At 43.9% G+C, this 13,245-nt stretch overlaps 17 non-coding genes across 17 annotated transcripts; 10 read left to right on the top strand and 7 right to left on the bottom strand.

Annotated features, from left to right (window-relative positions):
• Positions 1 to 397: 397 nt before the first annotated feature.
• Positions 398 to 469, bottom strand: trnag-gcc (transfer RNA glycine (anticodon GCC)). Its single transcript has one exon. It is a non-coding gene; the product is annotated as a tRNA-Gly (tRNA).
• Positions 470 to 751: 282 nt separating this feature from the next.
• On the top strand, positions 752 to 823 carry trnae-cuc (transfer RNA glutamic acid (anticodon CUC)). Its single transcript has one exon. It is a non-coding gene; the product is annotated as a tRNA-Glu (tRNA).
• A 730-nt stretch (positions 824 to 1,553) lies between these two features.
• trnag-gcc (transfer RNA glycine (anticodon GCC)) lies at positions 1,554 to 1,625 on the bottom strand. The gene has a single exon. It is a non-coding gene; the product is annotated as a tRNA-Gly (tRNA).
• Positions 1,626 to 1,907: 282 nt separating this feature from the next.
• On the top strand, positions 1,908 to 1,979 carry trnae-cuc (transfer RNA glutamic acid (anticodon CUC)). Its single transcript has one exon. It is a non-coding gene; the product is annotated as a tRNA-Glu (tRNA).
• Positions 1,980 to 3,095: 1,116 nt separating this feature from the next.
• On the top strand, positions 3,096 to 3,167 carry trnae-cuc (transfer RNA glutamic acid (anticodon CUC)). The gene has a single exon. It is a non-coding gene; the product is annotated as a tRNA-Glu (tRNA).
• Positions 3,168 to 3,929: 762 nt separating this feature from the next.
• Positions 3,930 to 4,001, bottom strand: trnag-gcc (transfer RNA glycine (anticodon GCC)). The gene has a single exon. It is a non-coding gene; the product is annotated as a tRNA-Gly (tRNA).
• A 1,114-nt stretch (positions 4,002 to 5,115) lies between these two features.
• On the bottom strand, positions 5,116 to 5,187 carry trnag-gcc (transfer RNA glycine (anticodon GCC)). Its single transcript has one exon. It is a non-coding gene; the product is annotated as a tRNA-Gly (tRNA).
• Positions 5,188 to 5,469: 282 nt separating this feature from the next.
• trnae-cuc (transfer RNA glutamic acid (anticodon CUC)) lies at positions 5,470 to 5,541 on the top strand. Its single transcript has one exon. It is a non-coding gene; the product is annotated as a tRNA-Glu (tRNA).
• Positions 5,542 to 6,657: 1,116 nt separating this feature from the next.
• Positions 6,658 to 6,729, top strand: trnae-cuc (transfer RNA glutamic acid (anticodon CUC)). The gene has a single exon. It is a non-coding gene; the product is annotated as a tRNA-Glu (tRNA).
• A 763-nt stretch (positions 6,730 to 7,492) lies between these two features.
• On the bottom strand, positions 7,493 to 7,564 carry trnag-gcc (transfer RNA glycine (anticodon GCC)). The gene has a single exon. It is a non-coding gene; the product is annotated as a tRNA-Gly (tRNA).
• Positions 7,565 to 7,846: 282 nt separating this feature from the next.
• On the top strand, positions 7,847 to 7,918 carry trnae-cuc (transfer RNA glutamic acid (anticodon CUC)). The gene has a single exon. It is a non-coding gene; the product is annotated as a tRNA-Glu (tRNA).
• A 730-nt stretch (positions 7,919 to 8,648) lies between these two features.
• trnag-gcc (transfer RNA glycine (anticodon GCC)) lies at positions 8,649 to 8,720 on the bottom strand. The gene has a single exon. It is a non-coding gene; the product is annotated as a tRNA-Gly (tRNA).
• Positions 8,721 to 9,002: 282 nt separating this feature from the next.
• On the top strand, positions 9,003 to 9,074 carry trnae-cuc (transfer RNA glutamic acid (anticodon CUC)). The gene has a single exon. It is a non-coding gene; the product is annotated as a tRNA-Glu (tRNA).
• Positions 9,075 to 10,190: 1,116 nt separating this feature from the next.
• On the top strand, positions 10,191 to 10,262 carry trnae-cuc (transfer RNA glutamic acid (anticodon CUC)). Its single transcript has one exon. It is a non-coding gene; the product is annotated as a tRNA-Glu (tRNA).
• Positions 10,263 to 11,025: 763 nt separating this feature from the next.
• Positions 11,026 to 11,097, bottom strand: trnag-gcc (transfer RNA glycine (anticodon GCC)). The gene has a single exon. It is a non-coding gene; the product is annotated as a tRNA-Gly (tRNA).
• Positions 11,098 to 11,379: 282 nt separating this feature from the next.
• On the top strand, positions 11,380 to 11,451 carry trnae-cuc (transfer RNA glutamic acid (anticodon CUC)). The gene has a single exon. It is a non-coding gene; the product is annotated as a tRNA-Glu (tRNA).
• Positions 11,452 to 12,546: 1,095 nt separating this feature from the next.
• trnae-cuc (transfer RNA glutamic acid (anticodon CUC)) lies at positions 12,547 to 12,618 on the top strand. Its single transcript has one exon. It is a non-coding gene; the product is annotated as a tRNA-Glu (tRNA).
• The last annotated feature ends 627 nt before the right edge of the window (positions 12,619 to 13,245 follow it).

Below are 13,245 nucleotides of genomic sequence, written 5' to 3'. Positions count from 1 at the left end.
CCACGAATGATACGGAAAAAGAGAAATTTCATGGTCTATTGTCGGACAAAATGTTTTTGTCCGCGGACTTGGACCATTTGGTGATCTGGCAGGTGCTGGCCGTCCATCCGTCCGTCCGTCTTGGATCGAGTTTGAGGGAGGCCCGTTTTTTGTGTCGTACGGCACTGTGGAATCTAATCTTCCCCACTTGCTTTGTAGAGGAGGAACTTAGAATGCACATGAGAAAACAGACCATCACTTTAACTGAAGAGTCATAGCAAGAAATGCTTCCTTGGTTGAAGAGTTGCTAGAGTGCATTAAGCTGGAGACTGTGTTTCCCCTACAAGCCACCCATATTCTGAGCAGAGGTAGAGATAGCAAGGTACATTTGAAAGCTGATTATACAAGGTGCAGAGTATGCATTGGCCGGGAATCGAACCCGGGTCAACTGCTTGGCAAGCAGCTATTCTCTCCACTATACCACCAATGCCCTGACAGACCCTTATTTAGTCATCTATCAACTGTTTTTCTTGCAGGGCTATGACACACTCACTCTTACTCAGGAATCTTTCTATTTCTCCCTGAAATAAGAGAGAAGTCTAAAGCGTGAAACTTGTGCTTGCTTGGATTCATTCTCCAGATGCGCACAATTGCTTTCATCTAAGGCTAAAATGTTCACAACTTCAGTACAATGCACTATGCCAATTAATTTGCCAGTCAGGAATGAGTTTACCACAGTCTTGCAACCTGTACCGTGTGCACTGCTTTCGGGTCCCTGATGGTCTAGTGGCTAGGATTCGGCGCTCTCACCGCCGCGGCCCGGGTTTGATTCCCGGTCAGGGAATGAGGGAACCAAGTTTTGGCACTGTGAGTAGCGTAAACCAAAGACATTTCTGCTGTTGTTTTCCAATGACATGACTAGAATGTCAATTTAATCGAGCCCTGTCACAAATTCAATAGGACGTTGGTTTGTAAGGAGTCATCCTATGCGCACCACTTGATTTGAAATAACACTTTACAGCCAGCAGATTTACTACTTCTCTTTAGAGAAGGGCTCGCTTAACTCTTTCCAGCAGCTCTAGGACCATTGTGGCTTTTAAAAACTAAAAGAATGATCAAGTTTTTCTGATACTTTGATGTGTAACATGGTGCTTAATAACATTTTGAGCAGCAAAGACAAATGCTATTTGTCATTAAATGACATGGGCATCCACGAATGATACGGAAAAAGAGAAATTTCATGGTCTATTGTCCATTTGGACCATTTGGTGATCTGGCAGGTGCTGGCCGTCCATCCGTCTTGGATCGAGTTTGAGGGAGGCCCCTTTTTTGTGTCGTACGGCACTGTGGAATCTAATCTTCCCCACTTGCTTTGTAGAGGAACTTAGAATGCACATGAGAAAACAGACCATCACTTTAACTGAAGAGTCATAGCAAGAAATGCTTCCTTGGTTGAAGAGTTGCTAGAGTGCATTAAGCTGGAGACTGTGTTTCCCCTACAAGCCACCCATATTCTGAGCAGAGGTAGAGATAGCAAGGTACATTTGAAAGCTGATTATACAAGGAGCAGAGAATGCATTGGCCGGGAATCGAACCCGGGTCAACTGCTTGGCAAGCAGCTATTCTCTCCACTATACCACCAATGCCCTGACAGACCCTTATTCAGTCATCTATCAACTGTTTTTCTTGCAGGGCTATGACACACTCACTCTTACTCAGGAATCTTTCTATTTCTCCCTGAAATAAGAGAGAAGTCTAAAGCGTGAAACTTGTGCTTGCTTGGATTCATTCTCCAGATGCGCACAATTGCTTTCATCTAAGGCTAAAATGTTCACAACTTCAGTACAATGCACTATGCCAATTAATTTGCCAGTTAGGATTGAGTTTACCACAGTCTTGCAACCTGTACCGTGTGCACTGCTTTCGGGTCCCTGATGGTCTAGTGGCTAGGATTCGGCGCTCTCACCGCCGCGGCCCGGGTTCGATTCCCGGTCAGGGATTGAGGGAACCAGGTTTTGGCACTGTTAGTAGCGTAAACCAAAGACATTTCTGCTGTTTTTTTCCAATGACATGACAAGAATGTCAATTTAATCGAGCCCTGTCACAAATTCAATAGGACGTTGGTTTGTAAGGAGTCATCCTATGCGCACCACTTGATTTGAAATAACACTTTACAGCCAGCAGATTTACTACTTCTCTTTAGAGAAGGGCTCGCTTAACTCTTTCCAGCAGCTCTAGGACCATTGTGGCTTTTAAAAACTAAAAGAATGATCAAGTTTTTCTGATACTTTGATGTGTAACACGGTGCTTAATAACATTTTGAGCAGCAAAGACAAATGCTATTTGTCATTAAATGACATGGGCATCCACGAATGATACGGAAAAAGAGAAATTTCATGGTCTATTGTCGGACAAAATGTTTTTGTCCGCGGACTTGAACCATTTGGTGATCTGGCAGGTGCTGGCCGTCCATCCGTCCGTCCGTCTTCGATCGAGTTTGAGGGAGGCCCGTTTTTTGTGTCGTACGGCACTGTGGAATCTAATCTTCCCCACTTGCTTTGTAGAGGAGGAACTTAGAATGCACATGAGAAAACAGACCATCACTTTAACTGAAGAGTCATAGCAAAAAATGCTTCCTTGGTTGAAGAGTTGCTAGAGTGCATTAGCTTGAGACTGTGTTTTCCCTACAAGCCACCCATTGTCTGAACAGAGGTAGAGGTAGCAAGGTACATTTGAAAGCTGATTATACAAGGTGCAGAGTATGCATTGGCCGGGAATCAAACCCTGGTCAACTGCTTGGCAAGCAGCTATTCTCTCCACTATACCACCAATGCCCTGACAGACACTTATTTAGTCATCTATCAACTGTTTTTCTTGCAGGGCTATGACACACTCACTCTTACTCAGGAATCTTTCTATTTCTCCCTGAAATAAGAGAGAAGTCTAAAGCGTGAAACTTGTGCTTGCTTGGATTCATTCTCCAGATGCGCACAATTGCTTTCATCTAAGGCTAAAATGTTCACAACTTCAGTACAATGCACTGTGCCAATTAATTTGCCAGTTAGGATTGAGTTTACCACAGTCTTGCAACCTGTACCGTGTGCACTGCTTTCGGGTCCCTGATGGTCTAGTGGCTAGGATTCGGCGCTCTCACCGCCGCGGCCCGGGTTCGATTCCCGGTCAGGGAATGAGGGAACTAGGTTTTGGCACTGTTAGTAGCGTAAACCAAAGACATTTCTGCTGTTGTTTTCCAATGACATGACAAGAATGTCAATTTAATCGAGCCCTGTCAAAAATTCAATAGGACGTTGGTTTGTAAGGAGTCATCCTATGCGCACCACTTGATTTGAAATAACACTTTACAGCCAGCAGATTTACTACTTCTCTTTAGAGAAGGGCTCGCTTAACTCTTTCCAGCAGCTCTAGGACCATTGTGGCTTTTAAAAACTAAAAGAATGATCAAGTTTTTCTGATACTTTGATGTGTAACACGGTGCTTAATAACATTTTGAGCAGCAAAGACAAATGCTATTTGTCATTAAATGATATGGGCATCCACGAATGATACGGAAAAAGAGAAATTTCATGGTCTATTGTCGGACAAAATGTTTTTGTCCGCGGACTTGAACCATTTGGTGATCTGGCAGGTGCTGGCCGTCCATCCGTCCGTCCGTCTTGGATCGAGTTTGAGGGAGGCCCGTTTTTTGTGTCGTACGGCACTGTGGAATCTACTCTTCCCCACTTGCTTTGTAGAGGAGGAACTCAGAATGCACATGAGAAAACAGACCATCACTTTAACTGAAGATTCATAGCAAAAAATGCTTCCTTGGTTGAAGAGTTGCTAGAGTGCATTAGCTTGAGACTGTGTTTTCCCTACAAGCCACCCATTGTCTGAACAGAGGTAGAGATAGCAAGGTACATTTGAAAGCTGATTATACAAGGAGCAGACAATGCATTGGCCGGGAATCGAACCCGGGTCAACTGCTTGGCAAGCAGCTATTCTCTCCACTATACCACCAATGCCCTGACAGACCCTTATTTAGTCATCTATCAACTGTTTTTCTTGCAGGGCTATGACACACTCACTCTTACTCAGGAATCTTTCTATTTCTCCCTGAAATAAGAGAGAAGTCTAAAGCATGAAACTTGTGCTTGCTTGGATTCATTCTCCAGATGCGCACAATTGCTTTCATCTAAGGCTAAAATGTTCACAACTTCAGTACAATGCACTGTGCCAATTAATTTGCCAGTTAGGATTGAGTTTACCACAGTCTTGCAACCTGTACCGTGTGCACTGCTTTCGGGTCCCTGATGTTTTAGTGGCTAGGATTCGGCGCTCTCACCGCCGCGGCCCGGGTTCGATTCCCGGTCAGGGAATGAGGGAACCAGGTTTTGGCACTGTTAGTAGCGTAAACCAAAGACATTTCTGCTGTTTTTTTCCAATGACATGACAAGAATGTCAATTTAATCGAGCCCTGTCACAAATTCAATAGGACGTTGGTTTGTAAGGAGTCATCCTATGCGCACCACTTGATTTGAAATAACACTTTACAGCCAGCAGATTTACTACTTCTCTTTAGAGAAGGGCTCGCTTAACTCTTTCCAGCAGCTCTAGGACCATTGTGGCTTTTAAAAACTAAAAGAATGATCAAGTTTTTCTGATACTTTGATGTGTAACACGGTGCTTAATAACATTTTGAGCAGCAAAGACAAATGCTATTTGTCATTAAATGACATGGGCATCCACGAATGATACGGAAAAAGAGAAATTTCATGGTCTATTGTCGGACAAAATGTTTTTGTCCGCGGACTTGAACCATTTGGTGATCTGGCAGGTGCTGGCCGTCCATCCGTCCATCCGTCTTGGATCGAGTTTGAGGGAGGCCCGTTTTTTGTGTCGTACGGCACTGTGGAATCTAATCTTCCCCACTTGCTTTGTAGAGGAACTTAGAATGCACATGAGAAAACAGACCATCACTTTAACTGAAGAGTCATAGCAAGAAATGCTTCCTTGGTTGAAGAGTTGCTAGAGTGCATTAAGCTGGAGACTGTGTTTCCCCTACAAGCCACCCATATTCTGAGCAGAGGTAGAGATAGCAAGGTACATTTGAAAGCTGATTATACAAGGAGCAGAGAATGCATTGGCCGGGAATCGAACCCGGGTCAACTGCTTGGCAAGCAGCTATTCTCTCCACTATACCACCAATGCCCTGACAGACCCTTATTCAGTCATCTATCAACTGTTTTTCTTGCAGGGCTATGACACACTCACTCTTACTCAGGAATCTTTCTATTTCTCCCTGAAATAAGAGAGAAGTCTAAAGCGTGAAACTTGTGCTTGCTTGGATTCATTCTCCAGATGCGCACAATTGCTTTCATCTAAGGCTAAAATGTTCACAACTTCAGTACAATGCACTATGCCAATTAATTTGCCAGTAAGGATTGAGTTTACCACAGTCTTGCAACCTGTACCGTGTGCACTGCTTTCGGGTCCCTGATGGTCTAGTGGCTAGGATTCGGCGCTCTCACCGCCGCGGCCTGGGTTCGATTCCCGGTCAGGGAATGAGGGAACCAGGTTTTGGCACTGTTAGTAGCGTAAACCAAAGACATTTCTGCTGTTTTTTTCCAATGACATGACAAGAATGTCAATTTAATCGAGCCCTGTCACAAATTCAATAGGACGTTGGTTTGTAAGGAGTCATCCTATGCGCACCACTTGATTTGAAATAACACTTTACAGCCAGCAGATTTACTACTTCTCTTTAGAGAAGGGCTCGCTTAACTCTTTCCAGCAGCTCTAGGACCATTGTGGCTTTTAAAAACTAAAAGAATGATCAAGTTTTTCTGATACTTTGATGTGTAACACGGTGCTTAATAACATTTTGAGCAGCAAAGACAAATGCTATTTGTCATTAAATGACATGGGCATCCACGAATGATACGGAAAAAGAGAAATTTCATGGTCTATTGTCGGACAAAATGTTTTTGTCCGCGGACTTGAACCATTTGGTGATCTGGCAGGTGCTGGCCGTCCATCCGTCCGTCCGTCTTGGATCGAGTTTGAGGGAGGCCCGTTTTTTGTGTCGTACGGCACTGTGGAATCTAATCTTCCCCACTTGCTTTGTAGAGGAGGAACTTAGAATGCACATGAGAAAACAGACCATCACTTTAACTGAAGAGTCATAGCAAAAAATGCTTCCTTGGTTGAAGAGTTGCTAGAGTGCATTAGCTTGAGACTGTGTTTTCCCTACAAGCCACCCATTGTCTGAACAGAGGTAGAGGTAGCAAGGTACATTTGAAAGCTGATTATACAAGGTGCAGAGTATGCATTGGCCGGGAATCGAACCCTGGTCAACTGCTTGGCAAGCAGCTATTCTCTCCACTATACCACCAATGCCCTGACAGACACTTATTTAGTCATCTATCAACTGTTTTTCTTGCAGGGCTATGACACACTCACTCTTACTCAGGAATCTTTCTATTTCTCCCTGAAATAAGAGAGAAGTCTAAAGCGTGAAACTTGTGCTTGCTTGGATTCATTCTCCAGATGCGCACAATTGCTTTCATCTAAGGCTAAAATGTTCACAACTTCAGTACAATGCACTGTGCCAATTAATTTGCCAGTTAGGATTGAGTTTACCACAGTCTTGCAACCTGTACCGTGTGCACTGCTTTCGGGTCCCTGATGGTCTAGTGGCTAGGATTCGGCGCTCTCACCGCCGCGGCCCGGGTTCGATTCCCGGTCAGGGAATGAGGGAACTAGGTTTTGGCACTGTTAGTAGCGTAAACCAAAGACATTTCTGCTGTTGTTTTCCAATGACATGACAAGAATGTCAATTTAATCGAGCCCTGTCAAAAATTCAATAGGACGTTGGTTTGTAAGGAGTCATCCTATGCGCACCACTTGATTTGAAATAACACTTTACAGCCAGCAGATTTACTACTTCTCTTTAGAGAAGGGCTCGCTTAACTCTTTCCAGCAGCTCTAGGACCATTGTGGCTTTTAAAAACTAAAAGAATGATCAAGTTTTTCTGATACTTTGATGTGTAACACGGTGCTTAATAACATTTTGATCAGCAAAGACAAATGCTATTTGTCATTAAATGACATGGGCATCCACGAATGATACGGAAAAAGAGAAATTTCATGGTCTATTGTCGGACAAAATGTTTTTGTCCGCGGACTTGGACCATTTGGTGATCTGGCAGGTGCTGGCCGTCCATCCGTCCGTCCGTCTTGGATCGAGTTTGAGGGAGGCCCGTTTTTTGTGTCGTACGGCACTGTGGAATCTAATCTTCCCCACTTGCTTTGTAGAGGAGGAACTTAGAATGCACATGAGAAAACAGACCATCACTTTAACTGAAGAGTCATAGCAAGAAATGCTTCCTTGGTTGAAGAGTTGCTAGAGTGCATTAAGCTGGAGACTGTGTTTCCCCTACAAGCCACCCATATTCTGAGCAGAGGTAGAGATAGCAAGGTACATTTGAAAGCTGATTATACAAGGTGCAGAGTATGCATTGGCCGGGAATCGAACCCGGGTCAACTGCTTGGCAAGCAGCTATTCTCTCCACTATACCACCAATGCCCTGACAGACCCTTATTTAGTCATCTATCAACTGTTTTTCTTGCAGGGCTATGACACACTCACTCTTACTCAGGAATCTTTCTATTTCTCCCTGAAATAAGAGAGAAGTCTAAAGCGTGAAACTTGTGCTTGCTTGGATTCATTCTCCAGATGCGCACAATTGCTTTCATCTAAGGCTAAAATGTTCACAACTTCAGTACAATGCACTATGCCAATTAATTTGCCAGTCAGGAATGAGTTTACCACAGTCTTGCAACCTGTACCGTGTGCACTGCTTTCGGGTCCCTGATGGTCTAGTGGCTAGGATTCGGCGCTCTCACCGCCGCGGCCCGGGTTTGATTCCCGGTCAGGGAATGAGGGAACCAAGTTTTGGCACTGTGAGTAGCGTAAACCAAAGACATTTCTGCTGTTGTTTTCCAATGACATGACTAGAATGTCAATTTAATCGAGCCCTGTCACAAATTCAATAGGACGTTGGTTTGTAAGGAGTCATCCTATGCGCACCACTTGATTTGAAATAACACTTTACAGCCAGCAGATTTACTACTTCTCTTTAGAGAAGGGCTCGCTTAACTCTTTCCAGCAGCTCTAGGACCATTGTGGCTTTTAAAAACTAAAAGAATGATCAAGTTTTTCTGATACTTTGATGTGTAACATGGTGCTTAATAACATTTTGAGCAGCAAAGACAAATGCTATTTGTCATTAAATGACATGGGCATCCACGAATGATACGGAAAAAGAGAAATTTCATGGTCTATTGTCCATTTGGACCATTTGGTGATCTGGCAGGTGCTGGCCGTCCATCCGTCTTGGATCGAGTTTGAGGGAGGCCCCTTTTTTGTGTCGTACGGCACTGTGGAATCTAATCTTCCCCACTTGCTTTGTAGAGGAACTTAGAATGCACATGAGAAAACAGACCATCACTTTAACTGAAGAGTCATAGCAAGAAATGCTTCCTTGGTTGAAGAGTTGCTAGAGTGCATTAAGCTGGAGACTGTGTTTCCCCTACAAGCCACCCATATTCTGAGCAGAGGTAGAGATAGCAAGGTACATTTGAAAGCTGATTATACAAGGAGCAGAGAATGCATTGGCCGGGAATCGAACCCGGGTCAACTGCTTGGCAAGCAGCTATTCTCTCCACTATACCACCAATGCCCTGACAGACCCTTATTCAGTCATCTATCAACTGTTTTTCTTGCAGGGCTATGACACACTCACTCTTACTCAGGAATCTTTCTATTTCTCCCTGAAATAAGAGAGAAGTCTAAAGCGTGAAACTTGTGCTTGCTTGGATTCATTCTCCAGATGCGCACAATTGCTTTCATCTAAGGCTAAAATGTTCACAACTTCAGTACAATGCACTATGCCAATTAATTTGCCAGTTAGGATTGAGTTTACCACAGTCTTGCAACCTGTACCGTGTGCACTGCTTTCGGGTCCCTGATGGTCTAGTGGCTAGGATTCGGCGCTCTCACCGCCGCGGCCCGGGTTCGATTCCCGGTCAGGGAATGAGGGAACCAGGTTTTGGCACTGTTAGTAGCGTAAACCAAAGACATTTCTGCTGTTTTTTTCCAATGACATGACAAGAATGTCAATTTAATCGAGCCCTGTCACAAATTCAATAGGACGTTGGTTTGTAAGGAGTCATCCTATGCGCACCACTTGATTTGAAATAACACTTTACAGCCAGCAGATTTACTACTTCTCTTTAGAGAAGGGCTCGCTTAACTCTTTCCAGCAGCTCTAGGACCATTGTGGCTTTTAAAAACTAAAAGAATGATCAAGTTTTTCTGATACTTTGATGTGTAACACGGTGCTTAATAACATTTTGAGCAGCAAAGACAAATGCTATTTGTCATTAAATGACATGGGCATCCACGAATGATACGGAAAAAGAGAAATTTCATGGTCTATTGTCGGACAAAATGTTTTTGTCCGCGGACTTGAACCATTTGGTGATCTGGCAGGTGCTGGCCGTCCATCCGTCCGTCCGTCTTGGATCGAGTTTGAGGGAGGCCCGTTTTTTGTGTCGTACGGCACTGTGGAATCTAATCTTCCCCACTTGCTTTGTAGAGGAGGAACTTAGAATGCACATGAGAAAACAGACCATCACTTTAACTGAAGAGTCATAGCAAAAAATGCTTCCTTGGTTGAAGAGTTGCTAGAGTGCATTAGCTTGAGACTGTGTTTTCCCTACAAGCCACCCATTGTCTGAACAGAGGTAGAGGTAGCAAGGTACATTTGAAAGCTGATTATACAAGGTGCAGAGTATGCATTGGCCGGGAATCGAACCCTGGTCAACTGCTTGGCAAGCAGCTATTCTCTCCACTATACCACCAATGCCCTGACAGACACTTATTTAGTCATCTATCAACTGTTTTTCTTGCAGGGCTATGACACACTCACTCTTACTCAGGAATCTTTCTATTTCTCCCTGAAATAAGAGAGAAGTCTAAAGCGTGAAACTTGTGCTTGCTTGGATTCATTCTCCAGATGCGCACAATTGCTTTCATCTAAGGCTAAAATGTTCACAACTTCAGTACAATGCACTGTGCCAATTAATTTGCCAGTTAGGATTGAGTTTACCACAGTCTTGCAACCTGTACCGTGTGCACTGCTTTCGGGTCCCTGATGGTCTAGTGGCTAGGATTCGGCGCTCTCACCGCCGCGGCCCGGGTTCGATTCCCGGTCAGGGAATGAGGGAACTAGGTTTTGGCACTGTTAGTAGCGTAAACCAAAGACATTTCTGCTGTTGTTTTCCAATGACATGACAAGAATGTCAATTTAATCGAGCCCTGTCAAAAATTCAATAGGACGTTGGTTTGTAAGGAGTCATCCTATGCGCACCACTTGATTTGAAATAACACTTTACAGCCAGCAGATTTACTACTTCTCTTTAGAGAAGGGCTCGCTTAACTCTTTCCAGCAGCTCTAGGACCATTGTGGCTTTTAAAAACTAAAAGAATGATCAAGTTTTTCTGATACTTTGATGTGTAACACGGTGCTTAATAACATTTTGATCAGCAAAGACAAATGCTATTTGTCATTAAATGACATGGGCATCCACGAATGATACGGAAAAAGAGAAATTTCATGGTCTATTGTCGGACAAAATGTTTTTGTCCGCGGACTTGGACCATTTGGTGATCTGGCAGGTGCTGGCCGTCCATCCGTCCGTCCGTCTTGGATCGAGTTTGAGGGAGGCCCGTTTTTTGTGTCGTACGGCACTGTGGAATCTAATCTTCCCCACTTGCTTTGTAGAGGAGGAACTTAGAATGCACATGAGAAAACAGACCATCACTTTAACTGAAGAGTCATAGCAAGAAATGCTTCCTTGGTTGAAGAGTTGCTAGAGTGCATTAAGCTGGAGACTGTGTTTCCCCTACAAGCCACCCATATTCTGAGCAGAGGTAGAGATAGCAAGGTACATTTGAAAGCTGATTATACAAGGTGCAGAGTATGCATTGGCCGGGAATCGAACCCGGGTCAACTGCTTGGCAAGCAGCTATTCTCTCCACTATACCACCAATGCCCTGACAGACCCTTATTTAGTCATCTATCAACTGTTTTTCTTGCAGGGCTATGACACACTCACTCTTACTCAGGAATCTTTCTATTTCTCCCTGAAATAAGAGAGAAGTCTAAAGCGTGAAACTTGTGCTTGCTTGGATTCATTCTCCAGATGCGCACAATTGCTTTCATCTAAGGCTAAAATGTTCACAACTTCAGTACAATGCACTATGCCAATTAATTTGCCAGTCAGGAATGAGTTTACCACAGTCTTGCAACCTGTACCGTGTGCACTGCTTTCAGGTCCCTGATGGTCTAGTGGCTAGGATTCGGCGCTCTCACCGCCGCGGCCCGGGTTTGATTCCCGGTCAGGGAATGAGGGAACCAAGTTTTGGCACTGTGAGTAGCGTAAACCAAAGACATTTCTGCTGTTGTTTTCCAATGACATGACTAGAATGTCAATTTAATCGAGCCCTGTCACAAATTCAATAGGACGTTGGTTTGTAAGGAGTCATCCTATGCGCACCACTTGATTTGAAATAACACTTTACAGCCAGCAGATTTACTACTTCTCTTTAGAGAAGGGCTCGCTTAACTCTTTCCAGCAGCTCTAGGACCATTGTGGCTTTTAAAAACTAAAAGAATGATCAAGTTTTTCTGATACTTTGATGTGTAACATGGTGCTTAATAACATTTTGAGCAGCAAAGACAAATGCTATTTGTCATTAAATGACATGGGCATCCACGAATGATACGGAAAAAGAGAAATTTCATGGTCTATTGTCCATTTGGACCATTTGGACCATTTGGTGATCTGGCAGGTGCTGGCCGTCCGTCCGTCTTGGATCGAGTTTGAGGGAGGCCCGTTTTTTGTGTCGTACGGCACTGTGGAATCTAATCTTCCCCACTTGCTTTGTAGAGGAGGAACTTAGAATGCACATGAGAAAACAGACCATCACTTTAACTGAAGAGTCATAGCAAAAAATGCTTCCTTGGTTGAAGAGTTGCTAGAGTGCATTAGCTTGAGACTGTGTTTTCCCTACAAGCCACCCATTGTCTGAACAGAGGTAGAGGTAGCAAGGTACATTTGAAAGCTGATTATACAAGGTGCAGAGTATGCATTGGCCGGGAATCGAACCCTGGTCAACTGCTTGGCAAGCAGCTATTCTCTCCACTATACCACCAATGCCCTGACAGACACTTATTTAGTCATCTATCAACTGTTTTTCTTGCAGGGCTATGACACACTCACTCTTACTCAGGAATCTTTCTATTTCTCCCTGAAATAAGAGAGAAGTCTAAAGCGTGAAACTTGTGCTTGCTTGGATTCATTCTCCAGATGCGCACAATTGCTTTCATCTAAGGCTAAAATGTTCACAACTTCAGTACAATGCACTGTGCCAATTAATTTGCCAGTTAGGATTGAGTTTACCACAGTCTTGCAACCTGTACCGTGTGCACTGCTTTCGGGTCCCTGATGGTCTAGTGGCTAGGATTCGGCGCTCTCACCGCCGCAGCCCGGGTTCGATTCCCGGTCAGGGAATGAGGGAACTAGGTTTTGGCACTGTTAGTAGCGTAAACCAAAGACATTTCTGCTGTTGTTTTCCAATGACATGACAAGAATGTCAATTTAATCGAGCCCTGTCAAAAATTCAATAGGACGTTGGTTTGTAAGGAGTCATCCTATGCGCACCACTTGATTTGAAATAACACTTTACAGCCAGCAGATTTACTACTTCTCTTTAGAGAAGGGCTCGCTTAACTCTTTCCAGCAGCTCTAGGACCATTGTGGCTTTTAAAAACTAAAAGAATGATCAAGTTTTTCTGATACTTTGATGTGTAACACGGTGCTTAATAACATTTTGATCAGCAAAGACAAATGCTATTTGTCATTAAATGACATGGGCATCCACGAATGATACGGAAAAAGAGAAATTTCATGGTCTATTGTCGGACAAAATGTTTTTGTCCGCGGACTTGGACCATTTGGTGATCTGGCAGGTGCTGGCCGTCCATCCGTCCGTCCGTCTTGGATCGAGTTTGAGGGAGGCCCGTTTTTTGTGTCGTACGGCACTGTGGAATCTAATCTTCCCCACTTGCTTTGTAGAGGAGGAACTTAGAATGCACATGAGAAAACAGACCATCACTTTAACTGAAGAGTCATAGCAAG

This window comes from Odontesthes bonariensis, chromosome 8, assembly GCF_027942865.1.
Source record: "Odontesthes bonariensis isolate fOdoBon6 chromosome 8, fOdoBon6.hap1, whole genome shotgun sequence".
NCBI classification, from domain to species: Eukaryota; Metazoa; Chordata; class Actinopteri; order Atheriniformes; family Atherinopsidae; genus Odontesthes; species Odontesthes bonariensis.
The sequence above is the reverse complement of the archived record's forward strand: the minus strand, read 5'-3'. Positions and strand labels throughout refer to the sequence as shown.